The sequence below is a fragment of the Macrobrachium nipponense genome, chromosome 16, assembly GCF_015104395.2.
Source record: "Macrobrachium nipponense isolate FS-2020 chromosome 16, ASM1510439v2, whole genome shotgun sequence".
NCBI lineage: Eukaryota > Metazoa > Arthropoda > Malacostraca > Decapoda > Palaemonidae > Macrobrachium > Macrobrachium nipponense.
In genome coordinates this window covers 41,232,659-41,255,158 of record NC_087209.1, presented here as the reverse complement: position 1 = coordinate 41,255,158, position 22,500 = coordinate 41,232,659, and positions in this window count along the sequence as shown.

The following is a 22,500-nucleotide window of genomic DNA, read 5'->3' as shown; positions in this document are numbered from 1 at the left end:
TCCCAAGTCATGACAGGTATTTTTACAGTGTCTCGTTTGTTCTAATTGGTGCTTTTCCATCTGTCTGTCAACACATATTTTGTATTCTTTATCGTGGCTCTTGGTGACTGTAGTAGTTTTTCTACACATTGCATTCTTATTGCAGACACCCCGTTATTAGGCCTATTGTAAAATGTTAGTGATTGGCTTTGCAAGGCTACAACAGGTCTCATTGCTTGGAAAATTAATCCCTGCTATCTTTCGGTCTTGAAAGCATAGAACCAAATATATTTTCCCAATTCAACTTCTTTCTGAGGTCATCTATCTCTGATATTGTGGTATTGTGTTCAGTTTCCTTCTTTCTTTTCCTTATAGGCCTGACACCATAAGCTTTTTTGAAAAAATTTAGTAAAGTACTATCAAGGTTCTATGGCTCAGTGAATTAGGCCTATTAGCGTCTAGCATGAGTTTTTTTATCCAATAATCTTTTACAATTTTTCTTACGACTTACATAGCTTTAAAGGTATTTTAACCAACAACGATCAATTTAATGATAAAAAATTTGATCAGGGTGAGGAGGTAGTTCAGGATGCCAAGGAAAAAACACGATGGCGTGTACAGAGCATAAAATGCACCTTACAAAATATCAAATATGTTTTACTCTGTTCATTTTACCTATAGGGTAAAACTTGGTCATCCAGATGATGACTCTGTAGGAGGAGGGGATCATGTACCAGAACTGTCCCTAACATTACCGTAATTATGTCTACCGACCATTCAGACTTAAGCTGCTCTCTCTCTCTCTCTCTCTCTCTCTCTCTCTCTCTCTCATACATGATCACTGGCAATATTTTTTGGTAACAAGCGTTTACTCCCTCACTTTCACTGTATATGGGGCTAGCCTCCTACTATGCATTTCAGGGCCTGCGAGTCATCGTTATTCTCAAATATCTTTCAAACTAATTATTTGATCGAAATAGTACTTTAACGCAGTGTACAAGACACCTCGCCCTAATTATCTGGTAATATATAGTTCATTGTCAAATGGTGTTAGTTAAGGAGTCTACTCTTGACTTTTAGAGGCGAAACCGTGTGAGTCAGCAAGACTCGTTTACGGAGTCGAACGTCTGCTATGCCTCATCCCTTTCCTCTCCCTCCATCCCTCCATTTCTCTCACTCTTTCTTTATCGCTGTTGTTCTCATTTCTCTCCACGATACCTTTCAGTAATTTACAATACTGAATAAAATACCGTTTACCATGACATTTTTTAATACCAGCAGATAATTAGATAGTTCATAATGGGGAGGATAGAGAGGTTTGACATAATGGTCATAATAATGGTTAGTTTTCCCAATGTATCCTTGGCGCATCAGGTAATACCGTGTGTGTGTGTGGATATATATATATATATATATATATATATATATATATATATATATATATATATATATATATATATATATATATATATGTGTGTGTGTGTGTGTGTGTGTGTGTGTGTGTGTGTGTGTGTGTGTGTATGACTGTTGAAGGACGAAGTACATCTAAAGTGGTCCTTAAAATCCCATGGGACTCTGCTATAGGATGGGCTCTAGGACATCGAATCCCCTATTGAAAAAATACATTTTCGATCCTTACCTCAACAACCCAAGCATCCTTTCTAACAACACTTCAGTCACTTTATATTAAACACCTATCACCTATTTTTTTATTTTATCTTATTCATTTAAATCAATAAAGTTTATTTACAAACATGGCAATTTTCATTTACACAATAATTTTCTTTAGTAATATTGATATATACATACCTAATAATTCGGATTTATCTCGAGTTTAAAGGACTTCTTTCATAAATCCAAATGTCACAATTGATTTTAGTTTGTCACCAGAAATGGGTTTTAGGAGCCATCTGCAATAATTTAATTAACCTTTGAGAAAAATAAAGGTTCCTATTTCATTAAAGTTTTTAACTCTACTTATCCATATACAATTATGATAGTTGCATATCAATTAGATTGCTGTGTTTTCGTCTTTGGTTTTTACACAATCAAAGTCAAACATTAAAAGTTTTAATGTCAAATTATTTTTGAACTACCTATATACATTATACACCTTACTGCAAAAGTAAAAAAAATATGTATTGTATGTTCTGGTTCATTACAAAAAGTCACAATTTCCGTCTCTCCTTGTTTTCAATAATGCAAGTCTCATATTTGTAGGCAACACCTCATGTACATATTTATATACAAATTCCCTTTCCTTTGCATCTATTATTGAGTTTTTAATGTTCTTCCATATCCTTTCCCAGCAAAACAAAGGAAAATTCCTTTCAACAATGGCAGGAACTTTAACATATAAGAGAGTAAAATAAATTTTACTAATTACATTTGGAAAATTTGAATGTTTACAAACTAATCTCATACTTTCTATTGCCCTGGAATAGACCATTGGAGGAACAAAGGATACATCAACACATGGATCTGCTTTAATTAAATAACTCAATCTGATTTTGTTATAATAAACATTCATGGCCCTTCCAAATAAGGCTTCTTTAAGATTTGTGGCTGCAAGTGTGTCAGCAACTTCATGATAAACACTAACTATATGTTCAAGCCACCTTCATATGTGGGTAAAAACAAAGTTGTCCTACGTATTGGCTGATATTTCCCCTTCCATTAATACCTGAATATAATAACATTTATTTTTGTGCATACTACTATAAAATCACATAAGTAAGCACGTGATTTTGTTTACCAGCAAAAGCCACAGGGAAAATTTTAAAAAAGAAAAGAAAGAGTGCCAAGTACTTGGCACTCTATCTTTTCTTTTTTAAAATTTTCCCTGTGGCTTTTGCTGGTTCTGTGCATACGTTTTATTAAGCGGCGGTGAGTGAGATATGTACCAGACTTTTGACAACAGCATTGAATTCACAATAATAGCTTTTTGAAAATTTGTAAGGTATCTATCTGATTACATGTTTATTGTTCTCTCAAGCTTGCCAATGACCAAATCTCAGTTATTTTGTATGGTAGTCGTTTCTGTTTGACAGTAAAGAATTCCCAAAATTTTTAGTTCATTATCTGTCCTTCCCCATGGTATTAGCCACTCCTGTTTGTCTACCCAGTTACCTATTGCTGTAACATTACTTTTATCTCTGTTCAATTTGGCATCTGTTGCTTTTTCATAATCACTTATTACACTACAGACCTCTATCACTGAATGATCAGTGGCAATAAAAACTGATGTGTCATCAGCAAATCCTTGGACGCACACATTCAATTTATTTGGAAGCTAAGGTGATAATGTTTTCATTCAGTTTAATTTTCAAATACAGAGACTCCTGATAAATAACATATACGTAGAAGCATGGAGAGAGGGCAACCTTTCCTTACAGCCCTCTCAATAGTTAAAGGACTACTTAAATGCCCATTGATACATAAACAACTTCTACAATTTTCATTAAAAAAGTTCTTTTATAATAGACCAATATTGCTATAGAAATCAGCTGGTAGACCATCCATACCTGGTGCTTACCCATTATTGAGGCTCTTAATAACATCCATTAACTCCTTTTCATTAACATTTGCATTTAGCATGTCACGGTCATCTTCGTCCAGTTTATTATTGCATAGTTCCAGAAACTCCTCTTGAAGATTCAAATCAACATTCACTTTCCCATATAAACTTTTGTAAATGTCTGTAGTATAGTGTAATATGCATCTGAATTAAACAATACCTGTCCTTATGGTCCCTTGATATTAGATAAAGTGTGGGTATTTTTTTGTTCTTTTCTCTTTCCTTAGCAAATGACACGACAACCTTGTACCTTCAACTTTGTCCCTAATTCTCGCCCTAATTTTCACCCCTTCACAAATGCCCTTTTTCAAACTCTCAATCTTAGTTTTTATTGAAGTCATTGTTGCAAATTGTATCTTGTCCTCATTTGCATCCATGTATAATCCTCTTAACCTATACTGAAAGAGATTAATTAGACCACATTCCTCCGATGCTACCCTTTTAGCTAGCTTGATAAATAATGCTTTAGTCTGAATCTTAGAATAGTCCCAGCATTCTAGTATATCAGAGAGATTACACTTTTCCCTTTTTAAACTCTCCTATAAGGCTTTAGAAATTTCCTTTACCTCATCATTTGCCAGTAAACTTACATTTAATTTCCATATGCCCCTACCAGTTACAGTAGTTTGACATTTTATTTTTGACAAAACCATGTTGTGATCTGAAAAGGATATGGGCACCGTTTCATATAAATTGATATTTGAAAACAGTTTTTTTTACATTTAGTCTGTCATTACGTGAAGCATAGTTCTCTCGTACATACGTGCATACTTTTGTTACATTTATATTTCAGACATCCTTCAAACCAATTCCCTTACATAAATTAATAAATTTCTTAGACACTCATTTTTCATCCCTTGTACTTACATCCCCAAAGCTTGTTAATGAGTTGAAATCTTCCCCATATATTATGTTATCAACATTATTCCTTACATGATTATGCAGGTTGTCAAAAAACTCTCCCCTTTCCGTTTTTCTACTAGTGCCTGATGGAGCATACGCATTCAATAAAAAGAGCATCTGTTCGTCCATGCCTACTCTCAAACTCATACTCTACCTTCATTTTCTTCTTCTTGGCGAATTACCTTCAAATGTGACAATCGTATAGTAATTAAAATTGCTATATCTCCCTTTAAACAAGTTGTATAATTTATAAAGATTTCATATTATTTTTTAACATCTAACTTATCAACATTTTTAACATCATGTTCCTGTAACATTATTATATATATATATATATATATATATATATATATATATATATATATATATATATATATATATATATATATATATATATATATATATATATATATATATATATAAGTCATATCACATTACCGTGATTCATATACATATATCGAGCTACAAATGTCCTTTAATATCTAATTCACTCTACCTCGGAATTAATATATTTTCATATATGTTTAACCGAGGGGGAATTTATTATGCGATAATAGAATTGGCGGCCGACGGGCACGAGCCATCTATCTCTCAATTCTATGACTGGCAGTGAAGCCTTAGTCAACCCCGCCACCGCTAAGGCTTCACTGCCAGTCCTGGAATTGTGTCAATTATCGGTCTAAGAAACATACCTCGGTGAGCGAGAGACAATTATTGCACTGCATTCGATGTAAGTTCCTTTTGGAGAGATATCAAGAAAGCTTAATAAACCGGAGGGACTCATACATAGTTGAATCAAATTGTTTAAAGAAGGCAAAGTTTAGAACATGGGCCTATAGGTGAAACACCTCGAAGCACCACAAGAGAGCAAGACAATACAGCAGTGTAAATGTTGCTGAGCAACATTCATTTGTGAATTTTGATTTCTAGTGCCTCGTCACGATATTGATGAACCAGGAATTATGACTAGCTCTACGCTTAAGACTGGTTCTGATGAATACTTTAGATGGAGAGGAAGAGATTTTAAAATCTACACTTGAAATCTTTGATAGGTGTCTAATGAATAAGTCTAATGAATAAGCAAACTTATCTTTGATGGATGAGAGATTCAGTTAGGCTTACTCTTTTTGTTTTGTTTTTTATTGGTGGCCAATGAACACCACGGATAGGGAGGGAAACAGTTTCAATGATATATGTATTTTTTTTTTTTTCAAAACCCAAAGAATACATTTTATTGGGAGATACTTTATTAACATCGGCCTAATCCCTCCATCACTCCTATATGTCACCTCCGCTCTCTTCTACATCTCAGGCGACTCGATCCAACTTCTCGCTATGAACTCCCTCGCGCGAAAGCATCATCAAAAATAACGGTTATTTTAAAATTCCCCGCACAGACAACGGGCACCTTAAAATGCATGTTTATAAGGTATTTTCTGTTTAAAGAAACTTTATCTTTCATTCCCCAAAATATGTGCATACACTCGTGTTACACCCTGTATGAATGTTGTAGCCGTCAAAGAGCAACCCTTGATTAAATCAGTAGGTTTAAAAAAAAAAAAAAAAAAAAAAAAAAAAAAAAAAAAAAAAAAAAAAAAACATATGAAATAGACTTAAACTAGAACATCACCTTTCATATTTCTTATCCTTTCAGCTACTTTTAATATGCTTATGGTAGTAGGTCTTGGCATACATGTGAAACTAATTTTAATTAATCTCTATTTAGAACAAATGAATAGATACAGAAAGATCAACCAAAGAAAGCTTTAATGAAAGTAAGCCTTTCTTAATGTATTCGTCAGTTTTGACTCCCACAGCTTTCCAACGTGTCCAAATGAAACAGGGTGATATGCAAGGAATTCGATAAAATATAAAAGACTGACAAATTTTTGTTTGATTTTTTAATGATAGCTTTTTGACTTTGAATAGCTAGGTCTGAGTAAATTATGTTAAGCAATTATGAGAAGGATAAGAAGAAAGGCAAACATGCTTAATAAAACAAGAATAACGGGAATAATCAAATAAAGCAGATTAAAATATATATTGTCGATTTAAATATTCATTCATATTACGTATCAGAGAGACTATACTGCTGAAAATAGACTTACTAGGCTAATCATGTGTGAAAATCAGGAGACCAATTTAGGCTCACTAAATGTGTCATGCAAATTATTTTATTGATCAAAAGACAAAATTAGTTTAATTAAATGTCGTTTTCAAAGAATGTTAACGACTTGATGTATTATTTATCGGCTGTAGGAGACGAAATGACAACGTCATAGTGCAGTACAATACGTTGAGTCAAGACTCGAGCGGCAACAAAGCCAACTTCAAAATGCATAGGTATGCTGTCACGAAGCTAGAGTTGAGAATAAAATTAGAAATCATGGACCCATCGGTATATATTTTCCTTACTTTGCAAATTAAATATCTTTAATACATTGAATAAGTCTACTTAATTCTAATGTAATTTATTTCAAGTATAGCACCTGTGAAAGGAAATGTTATTTATTGTTAAGTGAATAGTCTGGCACCGGCATATGGCAATATTTCCATAACGAACCATAAATTAAGAAACTACGTCAATTCTTCGTTGGCCGACAGTACCTAGGTACAGAATATTTACATTTTCTACCAAGCTGATGCGTCTAGGTTACTTGGGACGACCAGAATACGATGAAATAAGCGGAACTAAAAACCAGCACTTCTGTATACGTTCGTGTTCTTCATCTTCTTTTTCTTCTATCACCTAATTTAAACAATTATGTCTCCACCACTTTCCTTTCATTGGCCTAAAGTGTAGTTCGCTCGGCCCTCACGTTTCTTGTCATTTCTCTTGTCCTTTGACTTAATAGGTATTCTTTTAGTTAGCTTCTTGTCAAAGAGTTCTATTTGTTTGTAAATTCATAATTGTATTTTATAGTTTTAATTTAGCTTAATGATTTTAAACAAATAAAATTTTAATTCCAGACTGATGATGTGACAATATCTTGGGGCACGAAATGTTTCAACAAATTAATCAAGTGCTGTCGTTTTGCCGGGACGCATATTCCTGAAGTCTGGATGGAAATACACCCTCTCTGATATTAGAACCAATCAGAGCGTGATTTGTAGCGGTGACGTCGTGAGACTCCGCCCTCCTAGCGCTCCACGTATGCGCTTTTCTTAAGTCTTGCAGAAGCACCAGTTATATTAATCTTATATAGTAGGTTTAATATTGGTAAATAAAGTTATTATAGATGTATACAGAAAATATGTATCAACTATGTTGTACCAGCTAATATTTACGCTGGCGCTTATGCATTATAAGTTACTGAGATATGCAAGGCATATGGGACCGTTGCTCAAGGAAACACGCAGAAAGCCATGCCCATGGCAATCAGCCGCTTAATTATATAATAATTCATGCAAAAGCACCAGTTTTGATAATATAATCTTATGAGAGGCTATAATATTGGTAAAAATAATTATTAAAAAAAGTAACGAGATACGCAAGGCATATGGCTGGCAACATTGCTCAATGAAACACACCAGAAGGGCTATGATCCCATGTCAATCAGCTGTTTCGTTACGTAATACTTCATCCGTTGAAAAATGACTTAACTACTTATATTGGCCTCTACAGGAGGACTATGATCCCCTGGCAATCAGCTGTTTCGTTACGTAATACTTCACCCATTGAAAAAATGACTCAACTACTCATATTGGCCTCGACACTTTGGCATTTAGTACATGAAGTAGGCTGACAGTTCAAAATTTTTGTTACTTTGAATTTTTTTGGAATCATTGTACCCTTCAAAATGCACAAATTTTGCCCTGTTGATCATATATATTTCTTCTGCAAGTTGATTTGTTCTATGCTCTTTATATACATATATATTTTCTATTGTTGTTTTGTAGTTTTGTCGCAATGTTTTTGAAATGTACATATTTAGTCAGGTTAGGCTAGAATACGGATGGTAATTCATTTTCGGAAGTATGCATGGTGTGAGACAGGAAATATAGACCTTTATTTTAGTTGCTAGGGTAAATCTATGTTGCAATAAAAAAAGCATATTCTTTTAATAATATCCATACTGAAATGAGTAGCAAATTCATTCTAGTCAAAGAAAAATATACCAGAAAAAATTTTCAATTTGCACAGATATGTAATAAAGCACAAATTTACACTGTGTATTACAACCAAGGCCATGCTCAGGTTTGGTTGTGCAGATATCCTAAACTATGCAAAATTTTTGCTTTGCTTATATTATACATATTACCATTGCAGCCTCGAATACCAAAAAGCTTTCCTTTGCTGATATTCCATTGCAAATTATAAAATCAACTGCATAGCTTGGAATATAAGGAAAAAAATTATTTACAAAAGATTATTTTATACAAACGTTTATTATAAACAAAAGATTACTCACATTGTACATCATACCAAAGTTGATTGACTCCAAACTGCACAGTTCCATTGTCAACCAGATACAATAAAAATGGAATAATTCATGTCTTAAGAGCTATAATAAACACATAAAATTAATACGTTGCCTTAACACTAATCAAAAACTATTTTGAAGTGTGAGGAATATGAATTCGAAAATAGGTTTCCTATTTTCCATTTGAATCAAATATATGCCAATAAAAAACATAAATATCACTATTTTTCACTTAATGATTTGTGCCATGAGATTTCCCATTGGCCACGTTGCAGGAAATGTTGTGAGCCAAATTACGGGGACGTTTAGGTTGTTAGGACACAGCACCTGTCGGATGACGGCCTTTACACAGCGGTGCAGCTCCCCTTGGCCTACCAGTTGAGCGTCTTGCTAGGGAGGTTGGCTAACAAGGTATCTTACCTCTCCCAGCTCCACCATTCCTTATTGCACTTCCAGTGCAATGCAGCAAATATTCAACTGGTTTGCAATTTTTACGGAATCCAGATGCCTGAGGAACTTCTTCAGTTTGTTTACATTGAGCAATGGCGCCATATACCTTGCGTACGCAGACTTTCAGTACCTTTTTATAATGATAAGCGCCAGCGTAAATGCTACCTGGTACAGCATAGTTGATACATATATCCTGTATGCATCTATAATAACTAATATATTCACCAATATTATGACGTATTATATACGATTATTGTTTTCAAAACTGGTGCTTTTGCAAGAATTAAAAAAAGTTTATAGGTGGTAACACTAAGGAGGGCGAAGTCTCACAACGTCACTGCTCCAAAACACGCTATGATTGGTTCTAATATCCGGGAGGGTCTATTTCCCTCGAGACTTCAGGAATATGCTGCCGGGACCCCTATTGGAATATATATATATATATATATATATATATATATATATATATATATATATATATATATATATATATATATATATATATATATATATATATATATATATATATATATATATATATATATATATATATATATATATATATATATATATATATATATATATATATATATATATATATATATATCATATATATATATATATATATATATATATATATAATATATATATATATATATATATATATATATATATATATATATATACATATATATATATATATATATATATATATATATATATATATATATATATATATATATATATATAGATAGATATATGTATATTGAGCTACAAATGTCTTTTAATATCTAATTCACTTTGCCTCGGAATTAATATATTTACATATATCTTTAATCAAATGGGAATTTTTTTAGTCGATAAGAGATATGTCGGCTCCAGGGCGCGAACCATCGAAACTATATATGTATATATATATATATATATATATATATATATATATATATATATACTATATATATATATATATATATATATATACACATTTATATATACATATATTATATATATATATATATATATATATATATATATATATATATATATGAATGTAATTTATATTGAGCTACAAATGTCCTTTAATATCTAAATCGCTTTGCCTCGGAATTAATATATTTTCATATATCTTTAACCGAAGGGGAATTTTTTTAGTAGATAAGAGATTTGTCGGCTCCAGGGCACGAACCATCAAAACCAAACAAATCCAGGACGTCAGTGAAGCTATAACCCACAACGCCGAGGTAGAGCGAATTAGATATCAAAGGACATTTGTAGCTCGAACTATGTATATGAATCACGGTAATGTTATATGACTCATACACACACACACACACCTCCACACACACACACACACACACACACATATATATATATATATATATATATATATATATATATATATATATATATATATAAATATATGTATATGTGTGTGTGTGTGTGTTGTATATATATATATATATATATATATATATATATATATATTATATATATATATATATATATATATATATATATATATGTGTGTGTGTGTGTGTGTGTGTGTGTGTGTGTGTGTGTGTGTGTGTGTGGAGTGTAATATGAGTCTGGCCAATCATACTATTTTTAGTTTTCTGTAAAAGAAAACTATTCAGATGGCCACTTGTATATCCATCTTTTCTATATTTCTCCCCATCAGACCTTTAAAAAATACTGAGACTGACAGGTTGCGAATTTGTATTGTAATAATCCATCCTCCAATTATGAAACATTCCAAATTGCAGCTTTCTAACCTGTGTAATTTCTTATTTATTTAAGGTTAAAGTAACCCATGATCGTTCATCCGGCAACATTATTGGTGTCAACAACACTGACCACCACTTGGCAATGGCTGAATTTTTATGGGCCACAGCTGTGTTTCATAATTTTTTACTTGTTTAGCTAATATTATCACAGAGTTTAGTGCAAATATCAATAATTATTTGTATTGTAGTTATAGTATTTGATTTAAGATGTCAATGAATATTTATTGAATAATTTAAAGTGATATAAAGATTAAAATGAAATATTCTGCGGTTGACTTTGATGGATGATTCATGTAATAAACGCACACCCGCACTCATGCACAATGGTTAAACGATAATTAACTAATCAAAGCCATTAGTCCATGATGATTTTTTTCCTTATTCCTCCGATAATACCTTTCCATACTGAGATTGCGTTTGTCCATTTTTTATTCGTTATTTTTTCTTTCTTGTGAAGGAATTCAAATTCTTATTGGAGCAGTATTGTTTCCATGAAGTCGCCCTTTGCATTGCACAGGAGGCATTCCCCTTTTTCGTTTTCTTTAATTTTTCCTAGTATTTTTGACTACGAACAGAGAACAACATCTCTCCCTTTCCTGTTTTATGTCAGCTTCGAAATTTATTACAGAACCAGTCACACCTGATCTTTCTTGTTGAATTTCATAGTTCTTCTTCCCTATTCTTCACGTTATTTCACTACAATCTTTCTTATTCCTTTTATTGTTTCTTAAAGTCTCTCTCTCTCTCTTTCTCTCTCTCTCTCTCTCTCTCTCTCTCTCTCTCTCTCTCTCTCTCTCTCTCTCATTTTTTTATAAGTGAACTTGTAAGGTAATTTTATTGTTTGTTTCTCTGTTTTGTTAACTTATTACGAGATCCAATATTTAGAATTGAAATAGTGTGTTCGCAACGGCGCCTATGAAGTGTGTTTTGTGAAAGCAATTGAAGATATTGTGAAAGGTATCTTTTCGTAACAATTCTTGAGAAAGACATTTTAGTGGTTTTTAAAGTTTAATTCATGCCTCAAAACATTTGGTGAATTTATTTATTTTTTTACATTTCGATTTTCTGTGTTTTGTGAATTGTTTACTTCTTTTAAAGTCGTTTTTTCATATTTTGTGTATTTACAATATCTTATTTTTTAACATTTTATATGGTGGTTAATTTGAGCATTTATATATTTTGTGTTTTCAGGTTTTGCATTGACAATTTGTTTGACTAACTTGCTTAAGCGTTTCATAACAGTTTAACATTGCATACATGATTTAATCTCACATTTTAGCAGTTGTGGTAATTTCATTTACTAAGATTTTATTTTCAGATTATAAGTATTCCTTAATAGTTTAAATTTGTATGATCAATTTACTTTCTTGATATTTAACAATTTTGATTTAATTTTATTTAATAAGTCAGTTCAAGAACTAATTAATTTTTTCGTTATTTACAAGTGATGGTAAATCTATACTTTAAAATATGATTGTGAATTCCACTTAAAAAAAAATCTTTGTATATAACGCTTTTAGAACAGAGTTTCATTTATTGACCAAGAGTGATAGGAATGAATATATGTACATGCCAAACTGATATATTCTGCTGCTCCTTAAAATTTCTTGAGTTGATTTAAGACAGGGGGGACAGTTGAAGTTGTTTGATGGATTGATGCTCTTTAATTGACTTGAGTCTATGAATACCTCACACTTGTTTTGATAAACCTAGTCTGATTTCTCGCACATTTGATAAAGCCTTTTAAGGGATTACAGTTGACTTTAGAGTACTCAGTCGTATTGTATTGGTTATGAAAGCTCAACTATATAGTTGCTGTGAGGTCACTTTGAATTCTATGATTGATAAGTGTAATAACCAGGTATTTTAAATGCTTCATGGCAATACATACTGATTATTTACTAAGTGGTTAGAAAATAAGGGCGCTTAAGATCTACGACGTTTCGTCTGTTGCATTATAAAGCGACTTAATTTTAGAGAAATAGAAAATAATATTGTTACGTGTGTGGCTGTGCAAGTGCAAGGTTTACGATTTACTGTAAAATTTAACTTGACATCTGACAAGACTGGATACCATACAGGTAACAGCAGAGAACAGGGGAAAAATGAATAAAACCAATGGATTTAAGAGAAATGCAATGTTACACCTAATTAGATTATTACACAATTCAGAAGATTGTTACACAGGAGCTGAAGGCACTAGCTCGGTGGCATGGAGGTTACGTTAGTTAACAAAGGAATTAGTACCATTATGAAAACCCCAGAAAATGATAAGCCCTCATATGAAAAGCAGGAATTTATGGAATAAAATACTTATTTCAATTCTCACCAATCATACAATAATAAGTAACAGCAGCTCTTTAATCTTCCATCCTGGGACTTGAAATGGATGGTTGTGGAAGACAGGAGATATACACAACTTGCGTTCTCCTAATTCGGCAAATTAAGGATTCACAGTAATTCTCGATCTAAACGCGATTAATGTGACTGGGAGTTGTTTAAAACAGAGAGTGCAAGTAATTTATCACTTTCACGAGATAGCTAAATAAATGAACGCTTCTGGTTGGAAGTCACAAATATTTTTCCATTTCAGTTATTCCTTGAAGATGCGAGGGGAATTTGAGTTATATATGAAACCACGCAGAAATTAAGGAAGGAAAAGAACTGTACGTTGGAAAAAAATTCCAAAACTAACTGTACCTTATCCTTGGCCAATCCGATTCTTGAAATAGCGCTGTACTCGGGATTGGACTTTGGGGGAAAATGCCTCGACCCCGCTCAAGGCGATAGACTCCAAGGTGGAGAGAAGGGCCCCGGGAAATGAACGGAAGTTTGCAGTACCTTGTCTTCTGTTTTATCTGACACTCCTTGTCCTTTGTCCCTTGTTTGTCACATCTGAGCGCCGGGCTTCTCCGAGTTGTTGATGGTTTGCTTAGAATGGAAATTTGAACTGACAGCACATAGGTGTGGAAAGTTGTGGCAGAGAGAGAGAGAGAGAGAGAGAGAGAGAGAGGATGAGAGATGGAGAGGAGAGAGAGAGACATTAGCAGTAGGGAAAAAAATAAGGTGGAATTTTAAGAGAGAGTCAGTCGGTGGAAGCTGTCATGGCTAATTTTTAATGATTAAGAGAGTGGTGAGACACGGTTTCTGTGCTTCGACTTGGGTGGTCCCTGACTTTCTTTTATGGCAATGAAATATGTTTTTAAGATTTCTTTAAACAGGGTTTTAAACATATATTTCGTGTTTGTATTTTACAATTAGAAAGACTATTTTTCCAAAATATAACGAACGTAACTTTCTATTTTTAAATCATGGTCATACCATTTCCGGTTAGGATTACCTTTTAATGACTATTCCTGATGACATCATTAAATATGCCTAAATGAAAGACTTTGGTTTATACAAAATTCTGCGCTTCTCTATGAAATATTCTGTCATCAGATAGCTTGTTTGTTAGTTGAAAGCGTGCTGAGGAAAATAAGCTGAGTGTAGGCGAAATAATAATCATTATTCAGTAGTATAGCTCTCAGCTTGCAATAAAAAATACATGATATATCAAATCATGTAAACAACAGAGACAAGAAACCTATTTCATCTTTGATGCGAAAACATTAAAAGATAAATGACTTTCCTGGGTTAGGCCCTGTTAGTAGCTAAAATATTACAGCCCCAAACACCTTATTCAACAAAGTTCGCTTATGATGATGTTCACCCCTCCCCCCTTTTTTTTTCTTAGACCTCCCTTGAATATCTTTTGCAGTTAAGAATCGTTGTCCTATAGTCTTATTACACTACTATAGGATACTATAGGATATACAAAAGTAGCTTCGTTCTTTTTTCCTATACTAACTTAGTGCTTTAGCTAATTTCATTTGATGACTAATTCAGAGGTCTCCTAACCCAAATAGAATTTAACCACAGTCCATACATTAAATTTTGTAAACTGTGCTGTTACCTTTTTGTTATTTTTACATCTAAATGGAAAATCAACCGGGACTGAAATTTAACCATAAACATAATGATCGACGTGACCATCAAGTGTTTATGTACGTCTTTCCATTTTTTTTTTTTGTGAAATTGATTCTCTTCATAGTATTCACTTCTTTCTGTGTAGTTTGTTTGACAATAACTTAAAGTACGGTTTAATAACAATTCCTTTCATTCATTCTTTTTTTTTTTTGGTCACATCTCTATATTGCCAATGATATATGCATCCTCTTCCTCAAGTGACATTTCGCAATGAATATATAATATATAATGATAATATAATATATATATATATATATATATATATATATATATATAATATATATATGTATATATATATATTTAAGATATATATATATATATAACGCATGCTTGCTGATTTATTCTCGGTTCTGATGTACGTGCATATAGTTTGTTTGACAATAACTTGAAGTACGGTTGATAACTATTCCTTTCATTCATTCTTTTTTTTTTTTTTTGGTCACATCTCTATATTGCCAATGATATATGCATCCTCTTCCTCAAGTAACATTTCGCAATGAATATATATATATATATATATATATATATATATATATATATATATATATATATATATATATATATATATATATGCATGCTTGCTGATTTATTCTCGGTTCTGATGTACGTGCATATTCCATTTCTCATGTACACGTCCTATTCAGCGTACACACTTGCGTAGTACTCCCATAAACCCATTCCTCGGAAGTCCTGATCACCTGAACTTTCCGCTATCCAGGTCATTTGCACGCCCGTGATCTCCCTGGTGCGATCGGATGTGGTATGACTTTTGTCTCGTATGAGCATCCTAAGGAATTCAGTGTTATGCACTTGTCCCAAGACACTCGAGCCTGTTTTGTGTCCTCATCCAACTGCCTGTCACGCCATTTTGACTTTAATATATATCCACTTCTACCTATGTCCAGTGTTTTATATATAACATATATATTATAATATAGATATATATATATATATATATATATAATATAATATATATATATATATATATATATATATATATATACATATATATATATATATATATATATATATATATATATATATATATATATATATATATATATATATATATATATATATATATATATATATTATATATATATATATATAAACACTGGACATAGGTGGAAGTGGATATATATTAAAGTCAAAAGAAAGGGCGTGACAGGCAGTTGGATGAGGAAACAAAACAGGCTCGAGTGTCTTGGGACAAGTGCATAACACTGAATTCCTTAGGATGCTCATACGAGACAAAAGTCATACCACATCCGATCGCACCAGGGAGATCACGGGCGTGCAAATGACCTGGATAGCGGAAAGTTCAGGTGATCAGGACTTCCAAGGAATGGGTTTATGGGAGTACTTACGCAAGTGTGTACGCTGAATAGGACGTGTACATGAGAAATGGAATATGCACGTACATCAGGACCGAGAATAAATCAGCAAGCATGCATTAGTACATCCATGAGTATCTGTAAGTTAGTATGTCCAATAGAGCAAAATGTATGAGATATAATCCCTAGTATGGGAACTTATGGATGGATTAGACAAGAACTTTTAGTGGTGACCGCAAACTGGAGAGGCGCTCTGAAGGTCCATCAATAAGGTAATGTGAAAGAAAAACTTTGGAAAACTACTTTAGGAGATTGGAAGTGCAGAGAAACACTTAGAAAGATTTATAGGACATTTATCCATCCCATTTATTGATGTAGTTCAGTGTCTGATAATTGGGGTTTCTTTTTCACTGCTGAAAATGAATTATCTTGACTTGTATTTGAGAAAGATTGATGACAGTGAGAATAAGTTGGGATAGTTTTATTCAATATGATTATGCAGAACAATAATGGTGTCTTCATGATCTTTGGGATTTTTAATTCATTTTAATTAACTCTCATGTTGGCTATTTTTGGTGAAATAAAGACTATTTTTTGTATCTCAAGCATTTGAATTAGCCTAAACTTTAATGACTGATTTCAGCTATAGAGATGGCAGGCAAAGGTAGGTCACATTACCAGAGTTAGGAATTCACTCCTCTTAGTTAAACGTGGTAATTTTGACCACGTAACAGATTGGTGGCAGTCGGGAAATGCAATCAGGTCTATGGTTTATGTTTCTGGAGAGACTGGGCTTGTATAGGAGTAGGGGTTCAGGTAGACATTAGAGAAAAGTTATTTTAGTTATGTATTTTGGCAACTATCCCTCTCTGCTGACGTAGGCTTAGGTTGATGTCAGCGGAATTCGGGTGGTGGAGGAGTTCAGAGTCTTGAGGCAGTGTCATTGTAAAGAGTGTGTATATAAGATGGGTCTCATAGGTGTCGTAGGGCTACCTTACAGTGATTATCAGTGTAATAACTATGTGCGGTCACAAGTGTAATCCAATATATGCGCTAATACAAGAATAGACGGCTTCAACATGTTAAATGGTAACGCTTCTTCAGTGAAGGCGTAAGTGTCAATATTTCTTTTTTTATCGGGGTAACAATTCTCGCACTTGCATATTTCATTTTAATTTTTAATGGTTTGCTCTTAATTACAATGCATAGGTATATATGGCTCGACGTTTTTCATTTTGTTTGCGTGTGAGAGTGTGTAGTTGTATACAGAGTGGGTCGGTGGTAGCTGATGCTGAGCAAGGGACTTATGGTTGAAGTGGAAGTCAACAAGAAGTTTTGCCTCTCAGTTTCTTTCTTTCTCTCGTCCTCCCATTTTTTGTTGCAGCCAATAACACAGATTTGATCAGCTTTCAACCAACCTTTTAACTGTTCCTAACAGCTAATAACTTTGGCTGTGAAAAGATCGTTCCTTCCGTAGACTCAAGGAACATTTACTTGGAGAAATAATGGTATATTGGGAACTGGTATATGTATTTTCATCTTTTTGGTGGGTGAATGCTACATTATTACTTTTGTGTTGGAGATTTGTTAGGGAACTAGATAAACATTATCAGTGTTATTGAGGTCAGGGCGAATACTAAACATTAAGGAAGATAAAACAGCGGGCGCAAATAATGGTGGTCAAACCTTGGTACACAGGTTAATGTACATAATAGCTGGAGTTATCCCTTTTCGGCGCATTGTTGATGGCGTTCTGTCCCAGCCAGTGCAAATCTTTATTGAGGGAGTGAATAACTACTTAAATGCCAAGGGAATTAAAAGTGACACAGAGGTGTTCATGGAGGCAAAAGCCTTGTTGGATTCTAAGAAGTGGGATTTAGCTCATAGATGCTGTAGTTTCCAATACACAAAATTATAAATTTATAAGGACAGAAAATGCACCAAAAATTGAAGAGAGTTATCCACTTTTGGACTGAGAAATGGTATGGGAGAGCATAAACAAACCTTTCATTGGTATCATGGAAAGGGAGTTTGCTTTTAAATATGCACATGGAACCTTGGCGACCAACAACCGGCTAAAAATTTTAAATATCAAAAGCAGCGATAGATGTGATCATTGTGAAGATGTTGAATACACCTTATATTTTTTTACTTTTGTAGTCACATAAAAACATCATTGGAGTATTTCAAAAGTGTGCTTTTAAATACTTGTAAAATAAATAGAGATAATTTTTTGAAAACATTAATGTTCAGCTTCAATTATAGGACTAAAAAGGACCTTAATAGTGCCACCTTATTAATTGTAGGGTATTTATATGCTGTTTGGGTCATTAAAAAGAAACATTACACAAAAGAGGAAACAGATGCCTTTATTAAAAGCAAATTTTGTTATGATAGGTGGCTATTAAAGAACCATTACAAAGAAAGAATAAAAAATATTTTCCCAATAGAGTACATTAATTACTGTTTTTAAATGGCCAGTATTAATTTTGTAAGCAATATCACAATTAATATCTAGTGTTGAGAAAAAAAAAGGTTTAAAGTATAGTTAATAAAAACAAATAAAATCCAGTAATTTGTAAATATTGTAGGTGTACATTTTGTAATATTTTGTAATACCTTACTTATGTAAATGACATGTAATAGTTTTCTAATAAAAGTTAAAAAAAAAATACACAAAATTCCAGTCATGGACTGAATTGCAAGAATTTCTGAGGGCAGCCTATGGAACAAAGGAACACGGAGATATAGTGAGAGACCAAAGAGGTTTCTACAAGATTAGAAAATGTCAGAGAACCTTGTGTAAGCATACCTCTCAACTGTTTGACTTAGCGGGAGAATGGATACAGAAATTGAAAAATTCCACGTGGGTAAATGGTGATAATGTCTTGCTTAACAACTTACAGAAACTCATTCACTTTTCCCAGCTTCTACACGCCATTGTAGATAACTTTGATGAAAAATGAGCCTACATCAGATGAGGAACTAATTTATTCCTACATTTAGAAACACATGTCCAAATGTCCCACGGTGGATGGTACATTTTTTAATGAGACCAGTCCAAGAAATACAATACAAAGGGGAATATAAGAGAGGACCCATAGATCAAGGGCAACAGCTATGTAGAATCAAATAGTGTGGAACATGCAAAAGTGCAGATCATTTTGACAGTCTTGTCTGTCTCAGAAACGGACGGATGCAAGACCCACAGCTAAGAAATCCGGGGTAAAGAGATTGGCGAAATATTTGGAAAGCCAACCAACAAAAAGGGTAAAGATGATTTGTAGGTGCCATTGTGGCCCCGTGGGAGATGCCCCAGAGTCCAGACCAATCGTACAAGGAGTAGTGGGGAAAAGAAAGATCCGAGTTTTTATTGATATTGGAGCGTCAGTTAATTTAATGGACCGTGATCTATATCAGTCGATATTCTCCCAATACCCTTTGAAACCCTCAACAAATATGGTTTGTGATGTGGAACCCCATAGATTAAATAACTTAGGTTTCATAAGAATACAGTTCACTTTGGTGATAGTGTTAATAGAATCCTTTTTGGTGATAAACGGGATTACGTTGGGCAACACACCTTTGCTGGGTCATCCTGCAGTAGGAGATATCAGTTCATACAGGTGTTAGTGGCATAACAGTTGGGATACCGGGTGTTTTTATTGTATACGTGGATATACATGGAACTGAGGATACAGAGGTTAATATGGGTGAAATGGTGGAAATACTGGCAGTGATATAAGTGATTATACAAGGGATATTGGTGATCATGGCAGTGTTAATGGGGCTATTTGTGATCACGGCAGTGGTAATGGCAGTTATAATGGGGACATTTGTGATCACAGTGGTGTTAACAGGGAGATTTTTTATCACGGCAGTGATAATGGTGGCTATAATTAGGATATTGGTTATAATTTTGGTGGCATTATTAATGATGCTATGGGCAATAACAGTGGTGATACTGATACTAACATTGGGATTATGGCGGATGGAATAGAGAATAATCATATAAAGATATTCATGTGGATGTGGAACATGAAGGTGCTATGCAAAATGACCATAAATATAAAGGTATTTTATCAGAGGATGTTATTTTAAATCCAGGTACAATGACTACGGTCAAAGTCAGGTTGAGGGGAGTGAAAAGATCCAAAGAGGTGATTACAATTGAGGGTAGTGAGAAACTAAGATTGGTCATTTGCACTGTATTGGTGAATTTAGTATCAAATATTGGTGTTACATGGGTGGAATTGCTGAATTGCAATGATACACTCAGGAAGTATCAAAAGAACTCCTATGTGGTAGACCACCAAGATTGGAGTAGTGATAGTGGTTCAGTGGTTTTTTCAGAGGGTGAAACTGAGTTTTCAGAGGCAGAAATGCAAATAGGGAAGAAAATCATTAGGGAACACTTAGATAAAGCAGACTACAAAGAGCATATAGAAGCAGTAAGCGAAGTTTTGGCTAAATTTGGAGAGACTGTGACTTTAAAAGGGGATACGTTAGGATTGACTAAAGTGTTAGAACATAAGGTGAATCTAATAGAAGGGACAAACCCCATTTTAATTCCCCCATACCACATACCCTTCGCAATCAGAGAACGGGTAGAGAAAGAGGGCAGTAAATGGGAAGAGGAAGGAATTACATCATACAACTTTCCCCTGTTGGCGGTGCCTAAGAAGGACGATTCTGTCCGGGTATGCATCGATTTTTGATGCTTGAATGAGAACACAATCCCTGACCATTATCAGGTCGCATGCATACCAGACCTTTTTGTAGAAATTGGGGGACGTAGAACATACTCATCTATTGACCTCACACACGAATTTTTGCAGGTTCTTCTTAGTGAAGATAGCAGGGAATATGCGGCATTTCATTGCACAAGGGGCATTTTGAATGTATACAGATGCGATGCCTTTTAGTTTATCAGGTAGTCCTATGACTTTTATCAAGTTTAGTGAACACAATTTTGTAGGGGCTATTATGTAAAAATGTCTTTTTGTACATGGATGATGATTGATTACAACAGATTCGATTGAGCATGACATGGAGTGCTTAAGGAAGTGCTTAGAAGACTTAGGTTAGCAGGATTGAAAATTAAATTAGCAAAGTGTTCCTTTTTGAAGAAGCAAATTGCATATTTAGATTATGTCATATCTAAAGAGGAGGTTAGAGTAAATGACGATAAAGTCAAAGCAATTGCAGATTTTCCTGTCCCTAAGACAAAGAAGCAAATTAGGTCATTCCTGGGGATGGCGTCGTTCTTCCGCAGATTCGTGAAAGGGTTTTCTAACAGAGCAGCTCCTTTAACATATGTGTTGCGAGAAGATATTCAATTTTACTGGGGAAAACCACAACATGCAGCTTTTCTGAAAGTTAGGGACGCATTAATGAATCCCCCATTTTTGAAATTTCCCGATTTCAGCAAAACTTTCGCACTAGTGACCAATGCCAGTCAGGAAGGTATAGGTGCGTGCTTATGCAAAAAATTGAAGGAATTCCATCCAATAGGTTATTATAACAGGAAATTTCTGGCAGTGATGATTTTTGGTGGTGTTGATTTTTGGTGATGATCTATGGTTTTATGAGCCAGCTCGGGTGGTGATTGTGGTTCCTTGTGGCATTATGGCTCTTGAGGTTGGTACTGGCCCATAGTGGTTTAGTGGTTTACGGTTTCCTGGGGAGGCGGTGTATTCTATGATGTTATAGTCACCAGAGGTAATATGGCGGTCTATGGTTGATAATTTGTGGATTGTGGTTCTATGAGGTTATTCCCCGCCGAGGTGGTTTCTTTGGTGTTATATATACGTGGCGGTATCATAAATGGGTTCCTTTGAAGTATACTTGGCGGTCTTTAAATGGCTTAGGATTTAGCCTGTGGCAGTGTATTTCATATTAGTTGTTATATAATGGAGGTGGAAAATTCTGGGTACCCCTGTGGTAACAATGAGGATCTTAAGGATTAATGCGGATTCTGTGGTATTAGTAGGGATTTTTGCGGATAAATGTGGTTCTAT